General features: G+C 45.2%; 1 protein-coding gene across 1 annotated transcript in view; it reads left to right on the top strand.

The window, feature by feature from the left end:
* LOC137439029 (sodium-dependent lysophosphatidylcholine symporter 1-A) overlaps nucleotides 1-3757 on the top strand; it is an 85241-nt gene extending 81484 nt beyond the window's left edge. Inside the window, exon 15 of the mRNA XM_068134617.2 lies at nucleotides 46-3757. The gene's annotated coding sequence lies outside the window, so the exon portion shown is untranslated. The remainder of the gene's footprint in view (nucleotides 1-45) is intronic.
* The last annotated feature ends 14724 nt before the right edge of the window (nucleotides 3758-18481 follow it).

Below are 18481 nucleotides of genomic sequence, written 5' to 3' on the forward strand. Positions count from 1 at the left end.
GCACATGTCATGGAACCTGGAGTGCACATGTCATGGAACCTGGAGTGCACATGTCATGGAACCTGGAGTGCACATAGGGTCTTCCCCCATAGCTCTTGTTGGCCAATGATATTTGGTGCTAATGTCTCCCATCATACCCTATGTCCCAAAGCAACGCAGTTTACCCTTCGTTGTGGAGCTGCAGACTTTTATTGAAAGGCCACAACGAGTAAATAGTTTTGCAACGTAGAGTCCTTATCGTCAAGAAACTTTTGTTTTTGTGACATTTTAGGCCTGTTTATAGCACAGTATTGGCGTCAAAGCCCACCCAACTAGAATGTCAAATTAGGTCATCCAATAATTAGGCCATCCAATAATTAGGTCATTCGATAATTAGGTCATCCAATAATTAGGTCATCCAATAATTAGGTCATGCATAAATTCCTCACATGAGAATGTTTGAGTGAAAAGACAGTATTTTATATTATATATTTAGAGTTTTCGGTAGGGAAATGTCTAGCCTGGGTTTGAATCCCGAGCCAGCTATAAACTGTCATCCCGGTAGTTCGCAGGCAGGGTGATTCATCAATGTGTGTGCCGTCCCTCAAATGGACGTTAAACGGGCATCCCATCTGCCGGTATTAGTTGGTGGACTCGCAAAGAGTAGGCAAGCTATCTCTGACACCCTGAACAAATTCCAAATTCCTGTCCGAACCAGCAGAGGGCACTGTATGAGAGGCACAGCTGCGCCCTCAGCCAATGATGCTACCCCGCAACGAAGAAGGTGGAAAATGGTGACACAAATGGAGATGGCATTGTTTTTCATTGTGTTTCGTAAACACGCATTTGAAAAGCAGGACAAGGACACTTCCGCCATTTCATGGCTTAGTGAGCACAAAAACACAGCATTTGCAATGCCCGATGAAATTTTTTAATGCGTCGATGGCATTTCTTTCGATACCCTGGCCAATAAGTCAAAACTACCTCTCTGGGTGGGAGGTTTGGATGTCCAAGCCGGTAACATGTAGATGCTCTGTCCCAGGAGGCCTCTTTGGATGCTAACATGAAATATAAACAGGCCTACAGTGTTTACCAAGTGACTTTGTTCTTCCCGCCCCTTCCTCCTCCCCCACATCCCCCTTTTCCTGTGACTTCCTTCACCGTCTTTCTTATCATAACTGAAACCTCATTTATAATATAATAACTTAGAATTGCATTTATATTTGAGAATTCCCCAACAAAAGCCTTCGATCACATCCCCAGCACTGCTTTTTCTTGCCTAATGCAACCCTACAAGTGAACCTACTACTTGCCTATAAGGAAAAATGATCAGAAAACAGCGATTTCTTACTTGGGTGATTGCATTGAGTGGTTGCCAGGTGACTCTGTGTCAAGTGGAACCCAGTTTTTTGTTTTTTTTATACAGGATTCCAAGCTCATGGAAGAGCAGAACAATAGGTGCCAATGGATCAACACTACAGACATAATTGTGCAAAGGACAAACAGTGAGACTTGAAAAATGGATGCTGAACAGCACAAGCAGAGGAATTGTAGGAGAAGGGTGAGAATAGGATCTCAACGGGTGCAGGAAGCTCCATATCGTGGAAGTGGGAGAGACCATAAGGTGGCAGTGGATAACAGACCTGACATCCTGTAGGGAAGAGCTCGCGATGGTGGACTAAGTAAGACAGTTCCACTGTCAAAGAAAAGAGGGGGTTTGCAATTATGGAGATGAGGGTTGAGTTTATATTTGAAGAGGATAACAAGGAAGAGGTTTCTGGCAGACACATGGGACCTGAAGGGTCAGGGGTTGGGCAGAGAGGTGAGAGGGCTGGAGAAGCAAGATTATTGGAGCTGGTTAAAAAAACTAGAGCTTCTAGGGAAGCAGACCTCAACTGAACTGACTGGACAACTTCACACACCAAGTTTGATCAAAATCCATAAATATTTGTGGACGTTAAAGTCTTAACGTCGTTTCGGAGCTGAAAACAATGTGGCGGCCTATGGCGGCCATTTTGTGACAGATCGGGTTGGAATGCAATAGCAACCTACCTTGTGTCGTAAGTGTTAAACATTCTAAGTTTGATCAAAATCTGTTAATATTTGTAGACGCCAGTGTTAACGTCGTTTTCATGACCAAAAACAAAATGGTCGCCTAAGTCCGCCATTTTTCAACGGATCGGGCTGAAATGTAATAACAACCTGGTCCTTGGGGTAAGGATGCTGCATGTCAAGTTTGATCAGAATCGGTTGATATTTGTGGACGCTGGAGTGTTAACGTCGAAAAGTTAACGGACGACGACGACGGACGCCGGAGGGTTCAGGATGTGATTAACTCAACTGGACGGTAGTCCAGTTGAGTTAAAAATGCAAGGCCACCAACTTGCCAATTGTGAGCAAAAATCAATCAGACCCTAAGACTCAGCTTTTTGACAGAGTGTCTGATGACGCAAAGACTATTAGTATCCTGTGCATCCACGGGGAAAGGTGAAAAGCAGCAGCAGCAGCACCAATTCACACTAGGAATCTATATTCCATTACGTTCCAGATGAAGGAATTGAACAATGTTGTAGGAAGCTAAGGATTGCAGAGGATGGAACTGGACCTGTGGATAATTCTGAAACAGTTGCCAGTTTTGGAAGTCAGCTTGGAAATCTGGTCTGTCCAACACATATTATAGCAGATAGTGAGGCACCGGAGCTCCAGAGACTAACCACGGAAACAAATTTGGGGATTTGTCTGCTCGTCCTTATGGAGGGACAACTTGAAAATATGGTTCTTTCTTACACTGAAAGTGTGTTCAAGCTAGATGAGCAGTTGCTTATTTTCTACAGGTTAGCAGAGACTAATGCTGCCACAGCCTGGCTGACAGACAAGCGCGTAACTATGCGGCACAGAGCAAAGTAAAAAAAATGGATTTTCCATTGACAAAGACAAGTCATGTCCTTTATGCATACCATTGATGTATATCGAGGCCAGGATTGGTTCGACAACACTACAATGAGATACACCAGCCTGTTGAGGTACAGCATGGGATAGTCTGCCATCCAAAGCACCCTCCTGCTTGTGAGGGCATGAGAAATCTGATAATCGGAGGGAACCCGAGATACCATTAGCTCATAGTTTGGAAATCAGCGCAGAGTGCCCGACGGAATCAAATGGAAACTAGATGTCCAGTCCAGTGAGTAGCCCTGACCTCTTGTTTGAGACTGAGGGCATCCGCCGTCCATTTGTGACTCAGATGATTTGGCATACCAAAGGTGGGATGACCTTGACGGAAGCCAAACAGAAGCTCAGAAATCAGAGAGTTAGAGAAAACATGAGTCTTGAGATCTGCAGAATTTAAAGATTCCATTTCTTTGCTGACATTGGTGAGATGGCAGAAAAGAGGATCCATTTTGATTCTTATGAAGTGGGGTAACATTGACAACTTTCCCCAATGAAGGCAGGTGGCCCGAGAAAAATGACCAAGAAAAGAGCAGTACCCAGCCAAGTTGGCATTGTCTCGGTGTCGGTTCAAAGACAGCCGGTTTTGAATGACGTGAAAGAAAGTAAATTTATTTAAATCCCGTGCACTTTGGGGGAGTTTAATTTCTGAATGTATGAGCTTGATCATATTATCCTTCTGTTTATGAATTTTGTTTATGATTGACCCTGTACATGTATTCAAATGTAGGAAACTGAAACTAATCTTGTACAGCTGTCACTAACAATGTAAAAAGATTTGTACAGCATATATATTTTTAAATTTTTAACAAGAACAAACTTTTATATCCTTTGTTTCTCGACTCTTTGTTGTTTCTGATAACTGTGAATATTCTTCTTAAATTGCTGTTCTTGATATTCCTTCTCATCCACCCACTTAATTTCCAATACCACATTTCTCTCAGAAAGTTTATAGCTCCATATTGGAATGCTCTGAAGGTGAGAGTGAGCTCTCAACATTCAGCAAAGAGAAAAAAAGACAATAAATATATCCTTTTATTATGAGATGTATTTGAGGTCATATATTTACAACATATGCATGGAGGGGGAAAATAATCATTTGATGAGTAAATTAAAACAAGTACAGATACATTCAAAGTACACCACCCCCATGCCAAATAATTTTAAAATGGCATCCATCCTCCAGCACGGCATTGCCGGGGTGCCTCCAGCACCTGGCAATACCGCAGTTCAGCTCATAGAGACTGTATTGGGAGGGAGAGGTGCACAATAATTGATTGATTAATTGCATAATTAAAATCAATAAAAGATTGTCATAAAATATTTTCTTAATCAATTGGCTAATAGCATAACTAGACCACGAGTGCTTCATCCGAAGATGTATCTTTTAGAAATTTAATTAAATAAGTCATTAATTAAAAAAATTAAATAATTAATTGATGAATCAATAAATAATTAATTAATCGATTATATGATTTATCAATAAATCAAAAATATCCTTTATAGCCACATCACTTGTTCACTGTCATGTCCAAATATTAGCTTCCTAGCTCAAAAGGTGCCTGAGATATTGCCCAGATGAGAAAGAAAATAAATAAATGATTAATAATGAAAATAAATAAATAATAATCCTAAAAATGTTTGAAATCGTTAATCAATTGGCTAATAGAACACATAAACCACCACCATTTCATCCGAATATGTAACTTTAAAAAATATATTAATTGTCATTCATCGAATAATTAAATAATTAATCGATTAATTAATTAATCAATAAATCAAAAATACCCTTTACAGCCAAATCACTTGGTCATTGTCATGTCCAAATATCAGCTTCTAGCTCAAAAGGTGCCTGAGATATTGCCCAGATGAGAAAGAAAATAAATAAATGATGAATAATGAAAATAAATAAATAATAATCATAAAAAATTAAATAATCAATTGGCTCATAGAACACATAAACCACCACCATTTCATCTGAATCTGTAACTTTAAAAAAAAAAAAGTCATTAATCGAATAATTAAATAATTAATCCATTAATTGATTAATCAATAAATCAAAAATAGGCTTTGCAGCCAAATCACATGGGGCTTTGCAGCCTCACTATTGTGCCTCAAAGCATGTCCAAGTATCAGCTTCCTAACTCAAAAGGTGCCTGAGATAATGCCCAGAAGAGAAAGGAAATATATAAGTACTTAATAAATCGATAATAATTAAGTAACTCATCAATTAATTGATTAATCAAAAAACAAAAAATATTGTTTTTGAAAAAGTACTTCCTCACTATTGTGCCCAAATTTCAGCTTCCTCGCTCAAAGGATAGCTGAGATATCGCCCAGACAAAGAAACAAACAAAGAAATGAAAAATCGGTCAGAGACCGAGGACTTGCTGGAATGCACCTTTTTATTGGCCATTTTGGACAAATATGGCGGCCGAACCACGTGACCGATGACGTCATCATTTTTTTTTCTCCACCAGTTTATGCCGACATGGCGCTGAAGAAATTGCATCTTGATCGGATGAAGTTTTGTATTTGGCGAATTATGACGTCATAATGGAGGCACCTATGACATCATCATTAACATATTTTATTCCCCATGGAGAGTTCTTTACAATGAGCCATGTCTCAATTTTTTATATTCAGCATTTTCGGAGATATAGAGGTGCAAATTTTTTCGGTTTTTCCAAGATGGTGGCCGAACCACGTGACCAATGACATCATCATTATTTTTTTTCTCCACCAGTTTATGCCGTCATGTCGCTCAAAAAATTGCATCTTGATTGGATGAAGTTTTGTACTTGTCGAATTATCAAATTATGACGTCATAATGGAGGCCTTGGGCTGAGAGAGTTAAAAATTGGGCACAGTCTATTCCAGGGCAAGACAAATATGTGTGTAAAGTTTGGCGATTCTATGTGCAACGGTGTAGACGTAGTGCTGCGCACAGACAGACAAACAGACAAACAAACCAATCAACATACTTGCCGGAATCTTTTGCGGCAAGTTAGAAGAAAGCAAGAAAACAAACAAACAAACAACCAGAATGAAAACTGAGTACTCCCTTTCAGCGTGCGTCATTGCCGAGCCCCCTTCGGTGCCCGGCAATGACGTTATGCAGTGCCTGGAGATGGCATAGGAAAGGTGCGGTGTACAAAAATGTCCCGGCACTTTTGAAATGACGCCTTCCACTCCAAAATGCTCCGCAGGCATGCGCAGGGCCCAGGAAGCATCAGCGGTCAGGGCATAATAAAGTATATTCTGTGTCGGAGATAAGTATTCTTGAGTTTTATTTAGAAAACCCTCAATCACGTTGGTGTCTGTCCGTCCGTTCGGCCGCCCAAAATGTTTGGCGCTCATATCTCAAGGACTCTACATTGAAACGAGCTGAAACTTGGAATATACATCGGCCAATAGGTCTAGTTAATCCTAAGTGCTATTATAGTTTTGCTTTAAAATTAAATATTTATAAATATATAGATTGTTACGGCCCGGGGTTCGGGTTTACTACCAGGGGGTTAACCTCCATTCTCTCCCGAACTTACCGGACTTGCGGCTGCCGCATACAAATAACTTCGTGCTTAGCAGGTTGCAAATCAGCAACTATGAACGCCGATTGGTTCGTCACGCGATAGCTTACCTGTACCACGTGACGGTCCCAATCGGGGAACGTACCATACGTACCCTCCGACAGTTTCCTTTATTCCTAGATGGAAATTTACACAGCCAAGCGAAAACCGTTGGTCACCGCCTGCGTAATGCTAAAGCCGTTACTGTCGATGTTAAACAGAATACGAACAATGGCGGATCAATGAAGGAAAAGACATTCACGGACAGAGAGAAAGGAAACGTTTAACAATTTGATTTATTACAGATATTTACAATGTGATTATTTCAATAGGAAAGAAAAAGGGACAAGAAGCAGAAACTTAGCTTATTCAATGCCTTATTACGATTACTACGAATATACATCACATGGGTGCCCAGCACACTCTCACGGGGTAGGGGAAGGTAACGAACAACAAAGGACAGGCCAGCACAAATGCTACGTGCTCTCAAATTCCTCTCCTCGTGGTGCCAACTGTCCCGCCGTCGCCACTGAGAAGCACGAGCAGGTAATGACGATCCCAACGCGGACCGGCAGAGTGAAGTTGATCGTCCGCACGGCAGAGTGACCCAGGCCCCAGGAGTGGAGAACACGTGCCCAGCGAATCCAGCAGAGTCTGACAGGCCCGAAGCCGACAAAGAGACAGGCCCAGAGTGTAGCAATGCCGGTGTAGAGACCTGCGAGAGGGAGACCAGCCAAGAGCACTAATGTCCATGTACTCAGTGGGGTGAGAGAGACCGGGCAGAGAGCAAAGTGTCCACAATGTCCAAGAGCCAGCACAACTGTGACCGCCTGTGACCAAGAGCCCGGACCAAGAGCATGCAAAAACCGTGACCACCTGCGATGCCAGCCACGAACCAAGAGAGTCCAAAAACGTGTTCCAAAATCCTTTGTTCACCCTCCAAAGGGGAGGGGGCAAATCTTGGAGGTTTCCTGGCTCCCGATTGGTTGAGCCCGTAACTCCGCTCCTTTCACACTGATTGGTAGGTTTCTGAACCTGGACACCATGATGTTCCTTGGAGCCCGGTGCAATGCCTGGTAGCTTATCCCTTTTAACCCTTTGAGTACGAGATTTTTTTTTTAATATAAATACCCCCGGTACGGGATTAATTTGGCATTTTTGAAAGGGAATGCAACCACGTACTGACGATCTATTTATAGGTACTAGAGAAATACCGGTGCTACGCACGGGTGGGGGGCCAGAAGCAAACAGGCAATGCAGATACGGTGAATGCCAAAGCATGAAACCAATAAATTCCACATTCCTGTAGCACCTTCAGTCGCACGTCAGACATGGACAGTAAGTTTGTGAAGGACTTCCATGAAAAACGTACCTGTTCGCAAACAAACGGGTACGTTCACGTAGAGAAACATCGATCGTGGGTCCGTGGCGAATCTGCATATGGCGATGGCAAAATTTCAGAAATTGAAGTCTTTTTTTATTTTAAACGATTCATATAAACATCCGTTGAATCATATCACACGCAAATCATCAAAATCTAAACAGTATCTTTAGAATTTCAATCAAAGCCACATCACTGTTCATATCGGTAAATATTATTCCATCGTGTTTCAAATCGTGATCGATACACTATGATCGTGATGATCGTGATCGTGAATCGTGATCGATAATCGTGTTCACAATCGCTATGTCGTATGTACTCACGATACGTGTACCAAATTCCCGATAACTGTAATTGTACCAAATCAACAGTTAAAAGGATTTTGAGCCGATAGGTGTTACGGCCTTGGCAAGATCGATGGAGACAGCGATCTGTTAGATCTTATCCTCCTTCATGCCGAAGTGCAGATCCTCCTTCATGCCACATCCGATCGATGCAGCCGTGCAGCGATCGGTGCAGTCGTTTGTGTGGCACATGGTGCAGTGACCTGTGCAGCCGTTTGTGCGGCACACAGTGCAGCGATCGGTGCAGCCGATCGGTGCAAACGTGGACTCCCACACTGCCACATCCTGCTGATACTTGTTCCCGCATGACGTTATTTTCCCGGGTGCCGCACAAACGACTGCACCGATCGAGATTTAACGGATGTTTATATAAATCGTTCAAAAGAAAAAAAGCCTTCAATTTCTGATATTTAGCCTTTTCATTTGGGCCTCCCAATTGAAGCCCCGCCGTTAGGGCGGGTACCGTTGCTCGACATAAGCAGATGTCACAATGAGAACAATGAACGTCATGCAAACGCGAATGTTATGCAGGAATCCAAACCTGAGAATGCTGGAGACTAAAGCTGAAATTGGGAAAACTAAATAGCCTATTTTACTCCTGGGGATCCCAGGATTATCCACCCAAAATATCTTTGCGATTGGTTCAGCAGTTTTTACGGTACCTTCGAACGGACAGACAGACATTTGGTGAATTATAGTAAGATAGTCGATGACGTGTAGTAACGTCATCCGTACACAAAACTTTTTTGCGGGTTGCGGCACTGGACGTCATCCGTACTCAAAGGGTTAAGTTGAGGACCTATATTTTCTTTTCCCAACGCATATAGACATAATAACCCAAAATAAGGGAAAGGGACTAAGTCTGCTGCTATGAAATAACTATTATAAGCGACCTGTATGGAGGTTGCCATTACTTTTTAGTGTTTTTCTCAAAACCGCAACAATGTATACATAAATAAATGTATAAAAATATATACACACTTTATAACTCTTCAAAACGTTATTACCCAAATCGAATGTGCTGGATTAATGGCCTAATGAATAATGCATCAGATTCAAACAAGCTGGGGAGTTGTGGTTTCAAATCCTGTCTGGGTTGAATATTTTTTCCCTTTACTTTGTCAAGTCTTTTATATCATCTTGAATAAAGTCTTGTATGATGAACAAATGCATTTTGTTCGTATTTAAAATGAATCTTATGAAAAATGCCAGGGGCATAGAAAAGGCCCCTTTATAATTACTAGGGCGTGCCCGTACGTGGGTGCAAAAAAACATGCGTGCAAACAACAACAACAAAAAAAAACTTTGAAACCACGTGGCAGTAACGACCACAGAACCCCCCCCCCCCCCCTCTATTTACATGAAATGGTTTGGTCCATTCGCAAAGCCAAAGCGAACGGCTTGCGAGTACGGTAGAACCCCCCCCCCCCCCCCTCTATTTACATGAAATGGTTTGGTCCATTCGCAAAGCCAAAGCGAACGGCTTGCGAGTACGGTGGCCATACCTTGGGAACCACTTGTCCGATTAATTTCAAACCTTGAAAAGTCACATCCTCGGGTCCCCAGCAATATACCTGGCAAGTTTCAAGTATATCGGACCCGTGGTTGTCGAGAAACAGCGGTCACAGACAAACACACACACACACACACACACACACACACACACACACACACACAGACACACACACATACACACAGAGATTACTGGAATTATAGATAGATAAGGGTATGTGCCATGTGGTAAAGTAGAGAAAAGAAAAGATAGCTTGTAGAAAATGTTGAACAATAAAAAAGAAGAGATTCAAAATATCTCGTGTGTATGCTGTACTACCCTTGTGTTCTAAGGAGGAACCAAGTAATGCTCTAGAAAGGTTCATATAAATTATAAAGCAACGCCAATTTGATTCATACACCTGCATGAAGAAGTAAATGTCTTTTATTTGCCAGATGTGCGTGTGTGTGTGGGTTTTTTAAATAAATAAATAAATGTATGCCCTCAATATTGTTACGGACACGGTTTTTGGATGTTATTTTACCGAGCGGTGGTGTATTTAACCGCGTCCGAACAGTTACTCCCCGATTAGAACCCGATTCCACCCGAACGTTGACTAATCGCGCTACAGATATTCAATTGGGAAACCTCTAAAGCGACCGAAAGAGAAGAAGAGAGAAGAAAGACAGAGTTTGGAGGAAGAACAGATTTATTATACACACACAAGCAATATTTTAGAGCGACCAATATTATTTACAGCAATAGATGGAAAAGAGCAGTCACACAGTGCATTGTTAACTTATTCTATTTCATTTACTTAATCCCCAAGACAAACGAGTAGGACAGGACGTTCACACTCACACGGTGGATATTGCAGGCAGGTAATGGCTCGAGGTTGATTGCTTGAGAGGAAGGCAAGGTCGGAGGCAGCAGCTTTCAACCCCTCGCGGTTTTGGCGGGAAAACCTCCGTCGCGTATCCGCGGCCGTCACGCGCTGGCTCGGCACACCTGCTCCTCTTCCTGGGGTGGAGCCGTCTCCCTCCGTTCAGCGCGCCTCTCCAACGACAGGGGATATTGCAGGCAGGTAGGTAGGGCTTGCGGTGGATTGCGCTCCTCTTCCAGGTCATCCCCCAGCGTATCTCTCAAGGCCTCTCCTTGGTGCAGCCTCGTTGCTCCTCTCCAGCTCATCTCTCAAAGCAGTCCCTTACAGTAGTCGCTTTTATCACCTCCGGCGGAATTAAGCCGCCGGCTCCGAGGGCACGCCTACCGGGTCACTCACCGCGGTGTTGATTGGCTGTTAAGGCCGGTTCACTCCTGCCCTCTTCTGACGAGGTGGAGACACGCCTTTCTTCTCCAACCTTACCTCGTGGCCAATGGTGGTTGAAGAGAAAAACCGACCAAAATGCGGAAGGCAAATGGAAGGGAGGTTTTGGGGAAATTGGAAGGGCCTACGCTTATTTTGTTTGATACAATGCAAAGTCAATCAAGTGGAAAACACATACTTAGCCTACATGGAATAAGGAAATACACTATTTAAAAGATATATCGTGACCTGCGTGTATGTTCTATGAAATTAATTAGGAGGACGGCTGCGACCATTATTTACATTACCAGGATGTTACCATACCAAAACCATACTCTTCACATCCGTTACCCTTCCTCCAAAATTGTTACACTCCTCAAAACCCGTTACACTTCTCAAAACCCGTTACACTTCTCAAAACCCGTTACACTTCTCAAAATCGTTACACTGCACCCTCCTTTCTTCAGGCACGTCCTCGGGCCTACTAGACTTAACTGAGTGTGACATGTAGGTGTAATTCCCTCTACAATTAACCTGACCCTGAGTGTGACAATTTTAAAACACAAATAAGTATGTCCCCCTATTGCATTGCATCCTGTCTAACAGACTCAAGCCCACAGCTAACCGAATTACGGAATTATTCTGAAACTATACATTTACGGTGGGGAGCATTATTTACAATGACGTGATTTCTTATTTACAACGCAACCCAGGACCTGTGTGTTTTTTTCTTTTCTTTTTAGGGAACAAGAGAAAGAAATTCCTGTTGGGAGGGAGGAGACAGCACGCATTGCATCGATGCACCAGTACCAATACCACCAAAGCACCCAAAAGCACCACCAGCACCACAAAGCACCACTCGGTGCGCAGTCACCATGGTTCATAATAAACACAACAAAACAACTGGTGGTGGTCTTCTCCTTGTCTGCTGGGCCGATGTTCTTCCTGACGTCTTCTGGCTTCATGCGGCCTATTTGGACATAATAAAAAGCACAACTTGTGTTCGTTTTTTATTATTATTTAGGGCCTCAGGGGCCAACTAAGGGTGGTCCACCTGTTTGGCATAGGTGCCACCTTACCGAGGTCCGCAAGCAAGATTCCCTGGCCACTATGGCCGGTCTCCAACAGAGGTGCTCTGCCCCAGAACCTGGGGTCCATCAAGTGGTACTTGGCCGCCGAACAGCGGTCCATAAAGTGGTACATCAACGCAATGCGTGCTGGTTCTGGGAATCTCGGGCGCACAATGGCCACCTCACGCACGCTCCCCTCGGCACCCAATGGCGCACAGGTCATGTGGGAGACAAAAGAAAGACAATTGAGCGAGGGGTAAGGTCACAAGGGTACACGTCAAACAAGGCAATGCAAGGTGAAATGCGTACGGAGGGCGAAGTGAGAAAGCTCGTCCCTACCGTACGTCACCCCCCTGTCACCTACACTACCCTTGCTCTTACCCCATATTTACAAAATCTACCCATTTACAAATTCGTCACTACTGTCACGTCTTCCCCATATTTCCCCTATACCAAATTCGTCCCCACAATCCCTTTACTTCAAAATTTGCCATCACCAAATTCATCATCAATCCTCAAAAGGAGGGAGAGATGGAATTACGCACAATGTCACACCCACGTCATGATGCGTCTCACAATCCAAACATTTGCATCATAAAAAATAATCAAAACATGGCATGGTGTGGAGTACCTGTCACCTCAGGTGAGTGGATGCAGATGGTGCGAGGAGATCCTTCATCCTAACTATCCTCTAAATGACTTTAACACACTTTACACTACCCGGGGTCTTTCCCTGCCAATCCATTGGCAATCTTACTCTATGTGGTTTTAAAAACCAATTCCCATTGACGAAACTGTGGTGCTCCTCAATTTTGGGGTCTCACTCCCCCGATTCATCTCCCGGTGCTCTAGCACAATTTCTGGGCTGCGACGTGTACCTCTCCCAACAGGTCTACCCACCTGCACACCTCCACCACTGTAGTTGCCACCCGAGCTTACCTAGCTCCTCACCCTAACCTAACTAACTGGGGACAGCCCCTCTCCTGGCTCTGTCACCCCTTGGTGCCCTCTGGCACTGGGCTACCCGGGTCCGTCCTCCGGATCCTCGGGCCCCATCCACACAACTACTACCGGCTCCCAGAGCCCACCTGCGGCCTCACCTGGCCGACATCCTCACAGTGGTGGAGTGCCCAAACCAACTACACACACTAACAGGCTACACGCCCAGCCATTTCCACAACACCAACGCACCCATCCACATACCATTCTGTCACCCGCACCACAGATGCCAATATCCAACTACAATTTACCTATACCCTCTACCTAACACTTACACTACCCGCCCCGGGTATCCGTGATGGGGGTCCACTCTTCCCCCATTCACACCTTCGCACCATCCACTCCACTCCACAATTTCCACCATACTCACTCCACGACCATCCATTCCAATCCTCCAGACCATTTATTCCATACACCTGTCTTTCATTCACCTGTCGTTGCACACCTGTGCAATCCTACCTGGTGCCACCTGCACCCTCCTCCTCTTCCTGGACCATTTGGTCAACGCAACACGCAATCACCACTACTCCCTCATACACTGCTCCACTCACCTGTTCAGTTGCACACCTGTGCAATCACACCTGTTCCATTCTCACCTGTTCAATCCTCACACACACGGCATCATCTCAGCTAACTACTCCCCTCTGAAACTTGCGCTTCCCAGTCGTCCCTTTAAACTATTGCGCTCCCACGTCATTATAATCCACACTAATCTACCTGCGTCCCCACTACAGGTATCAGTCACTAACTAATCTTAACGTCACCTAAGGTCATCTTCTCTAGATCCCTACACACCATATCCTAACCCACCCGGGCTAGTTTTCACTGCCATACACCCCATAAGCTATTGCTCCTTTGCCCCCACGTCTGTGAGGGATGGTGGATTTGCCATCCCACCACATCGGGGGTCTCTCACTATAAATTTTGCTCGTCCAAATGCCAACCAATTCAAAAAATTTTCATTTACTGCCAATTCTACTCACTTTTCGAAATTTCGTATCAATTCACTATCACGATCACCATCATCACAGTCCGCTATATCCTAGCCTCGGTGCGTCATGACATCATTAAACTCGGCTTCGTAAAGCCGAGCAATGAATTCGGGTGGTTTGGTTGCCTGCAGGTTGAATCCGTCCGGCTTTCGGTTCAAGGGAGGTGGTTTGGTTGGACCGAGGCTCCACGCACCATCTCGGCGCGGCACCTTGCGGTCCCGGGCCCGATGGCTCAATCTCCCCCGGTCGGAACCCCGTCCCCACGAGGGGGCACCGTTCCGCCTCCTCCCACTCGCCCTCGAACCGGACCGGTCGCCTCGCCCGGCAAAGCCCGGACTCGACCGTGCGGGGCGGGGCCAAGCCCGAATCGGCAACGACGCTTCGAAGAGAAGCGACGCAGCATCGATCCGCGCCGGGCCTCGCACCCAACAAAGCACCCCACGCCCCGAGTGCTCGCATCGGCTATCCGTCGCCCTAACCGCTAACCTGGTTACCATCGATGCTTTACTTGCATGCTTACAAGCATACGCTACCCCTTTCACCCTCACAAAACCTGGCGTTCCAACGCCGTCCGTACATTCCACCAACGCTCTCCCTGTTACACACCATACCTCTCGCGCACACTCTCCCGTTACACCCTCTGTAACACTCACCACAGACGTACACTTTCTCGTTACATCCTCTGTAACACTCACCACAGGTGTACACTCTCTCGTTACTTCCTCCGTAACACTCACCACAGGTGTACACTCTCTCGTTACTTCCTCCGTAACACTCACCACAGGTGTACACTCTCTCGTTACTTCCTCCGTAACACTCACCACAGACGTACACTTTCTCGTTACATCCTCTGTAACACTCACCACAGGTGTACACTCTCTCGTTACTTCCTCCGTAACACTCACCACAGGTGTACACTCTCTCGTTACTTCCTCCGTAACACTCACCACAGGTGTACACTCTCTCGTTACTTCCTCCGTAACACTCACCACAGACGTACACTTTCTCGTTACATCCTCTGTAACACTCACCACAGGTGTACACTCTCTCGTTACTTCCTCCGTAACACTCACCACAGGTGTACACTCTCTCGTTACTTCCTCCGTAACACTCACCACAGGTGTACACTCTCTCGTTACTTCCTCCGTAACACTCACCACAGACGTACACTTTCTCGTTACATCCTCTGTAACACTCACCACAGGTGTACACTCTCTCGTTACTTCCTCCGTAACACTCACCACAGGTGTACACTCTCTCGTTACTTCCTCCGTAACACTCACCACAGGTGTACACTCTCTCGTTACTTCCTCCGTAACACTCACCACAGACGTACACTTTCTCGTTACATCTCCTTTTTCGCACACCAGACCTGTCGCACACTTCACCAACGGCCTTTCACGAACACCCGGATCCAAACCAATCCCCAAGCCGACTGAATCTCCCCTCACATCATGTACATTGCCACTCACCTCCGTACCTCGTCGCACCTCCTCCGCCACCTGCAAACTTTTTATTTGGTTAGTGAGCACCGCATCATGATTTGAGCACAGACCTTGTACATATTCCATTTCTCCCTGCAATTCCCGGGCTACCTCCGTCATCTCTTCAATTTTAATTATTCCCGCTACTGCTTTTTCTTTATTAACCTCGGCGACCGCTGGCTCTAACAAAACACCCTCCTCTACCTCAGCGGTCGCCGGCTTTTCTAAACCCCGTGTCGCGATTTCTACCCCCGTCATTGTACCCGTGCTTTCCTCCGCTTCGCTCAACCAGCGCTTTTCGACCCGCTTTACCTCGTCGTGCACCGATGTGCCTCTCCCGCCTCCCATGCCATCTACGAACTCCCCCATTTTTTTTATGCTGTCGTTTATTTGCTCCCGATATCCCTCCGGGTTGTCCTTTGCTTCCTTCCTCCTTTTTTTCATGTCGATTCCCTGGGTAGCCATCATTGCATCCAATCCCCTACTGTCACCCTTCATAGATGCCATGAAATGCGTCATAAATAGGCAAAAGTCCATTGGCACTGCGGGCTCGACTGCCGCGACTAAATTTGGTGCCGCAACAACCATGTGCGCGAGGACGCCATCTTGTGCACCTGATACCCCCTCAACCACACCTTCTTTACTCTCCTCCACCATTTTCCCCACTTACATTTCCCCGAGGTCCTGGGTCGATTCTACCCCGTCTATTTCCCCCACCGACATCCGATCGCCTTGATTGTCCATGGCGCGATCTCAAAATTCGGGTTTTATAAAACAACACAATTTCGGCAGCTCGTAATTTTGACCAAAAATTTTTTTTAAACTTTGGGCCTAACAAATTTAGTCCCAGGTTCGAATCCAACTCCTCGACACCAATTGTTACGGACACGGTTTTTGGATGTTATTTTACCGAGCGGTGGTGTATTTAACCGCGTCCGAACAGTTACTCCCCGATTAGAACCCGATTCCACCCGAACGTTGACTAATCGCGCTACAGATATTCAATTGGGAAACCTCTAAAGCGACCGAAAGAGAAGAAGAGAGAAGAAAGACAGAGTTTGGAGGAAGAACAGATTTATTATACACACACAAGCAATATTTTAGAGCGACCAATATTATTTACAGCAATAGATGGAAAAGAGCAGTCACACAGTGCATTGTTAACTTATTCTATTTCATTTACTTAATCCCCAAGACAAACGAGTAGGACAGGACGTTCACACTCACACGGTGGATATTGCAGGCAGGTAATGGCTCGAGGTTGATTGCTTGAGAGGAAGGCAAGGTCGGAGGCAGCAGCTTTCAACCCCTCGCGGTTTTGGCGGGAAAACCTCCGTCGCGTATCCGCGGCCGTCACGCGCTGGCTCGGCACACCTGCTCCTCTTCCTGGGGTGGAGCCGTCTCCCTCCGTTCAGCGCGCCTCTCCAACGACAGGGGATATTGCAGGCAGGTAGGTAGGGCTTGCGGTGGATTGCGCTCCTCTTCCAGGTCATCCCCCAGCGTATCTCTCAAGGCCTCTCCTTGGTGCAGCCTCGCTGCTCCTCTCCAGCTCATCTCTCAAAGCAGTCCCTTACAGTAGTCGCTTTTATCACCTCCGGCGGAATTAAGCCGCCGGCTCCGAGGGCACGCCTACCGGGTCACTCACCGCGGTGTTGATTGGCTGTTAAGGCCGGTTCACTCCTGCCCTCTTCTGACGAGGTGGAGACACGCCTTTCTTCTCCAACCTTACCTCGTGGCCAATGGTGGTTGAAGAGAAAAACCGACCAAAATGCGGAAGGCAAATGGAAGGGAGGTTTTGGGGAAATTGGAAGGGCCTACGCTTATTTTGTTTGATACAATGCAAAGTCAATCAAGTGGAAAACACATACTTAGCCTACATGGAATAAGGAAATACACTATTTAAAAGATATATCGTGACCTGCGTGTATGTTCTATGAAATTAATTAGGAGGACGGCTGCGACCATTATTTACATTACCAGGATGTTACCATACCAAAACCATACTCTTCACATCCGTTACCCTTCCTCCAAAATTGTTACACTCCTCAAAACCCGTTACACTTCTCAAAACCCGTTACACTTCTCAAAACCCGTTACACTTCTCAAAATCGTTACAATATATTCACGACAGCCGCTAGCTTTTATTAACAGGAAATTATAGGAAATCAACACCTCTCGGTCTCATCCGTGGATATTTGTCGTATTTCCTATAATTATTCTTGTGAGTCAGATTTTCATTCAGGAACACAATTACAGTTAACCACCCTGAAATTGCCAATCTTTTGGTTAAATGCTCAAAATTATATTTGAAAGACTATTTGAATTGTAGATTTCATGCCAGCAACGGCAGGTTAAAAGTGTCCAGCGAGCAGAACCGAGTCAGTGTAAACACACATAGCGCGTGCACAAAAGGCCTCGTTTACCATCCGGATACAAGGATTTTTTAAGTGATTCGACACCGTTGTTAGCGATAGGGACAAAATCGATATATAACATTGTTATATGTTGCTGAATAAACCACACGAACCAGAGTTACCATGACTCGTGTATTTCAGCCAACATGGCGGCGTCTCCACATCCGCAAAAACAGGTCACATGACCTTCAAATTAAGCGTGTATCACGTGATTAAGCAGACACAACAAACATGATATTTCAAAAAGTTGTTTAGGCTTATGACAAAAATTGGTGGATGAGTTGATTAGGTGACAAGAACGAGTCCATTGTATTTTGGTTCAGGTCTGAAACCAGATCCGGCCGGTTCATCTTCTTCTTCTTCTTTTGTTTGCAGCACTTGATTGCGGGTAGCATAATTTGCTGGGGCCTCGAGGTGCAGCTGTGCCGCTGATGCAGTGCCCCTGGTTCCAGTAGTGCCTCCTGTAACAATTATGGCAAGTACTGGTAATTTGTTCGTCAACTCAGTG

Source organism: Myxine glutinosa, chromosome 13 (genome assembly GCF_964187855.1).
Source record: "Myxine glutinosa chromosome 13, kmMyxGlut1.1, whole genome shotgun sequence".
NCBI classification, from domain to species: domain Eukaryota; kingdom Metazoa; phylum Chordata; class Myxini; order Myxiniformes; family Myxinidae; genus Myxine; species Myxine glutinosa.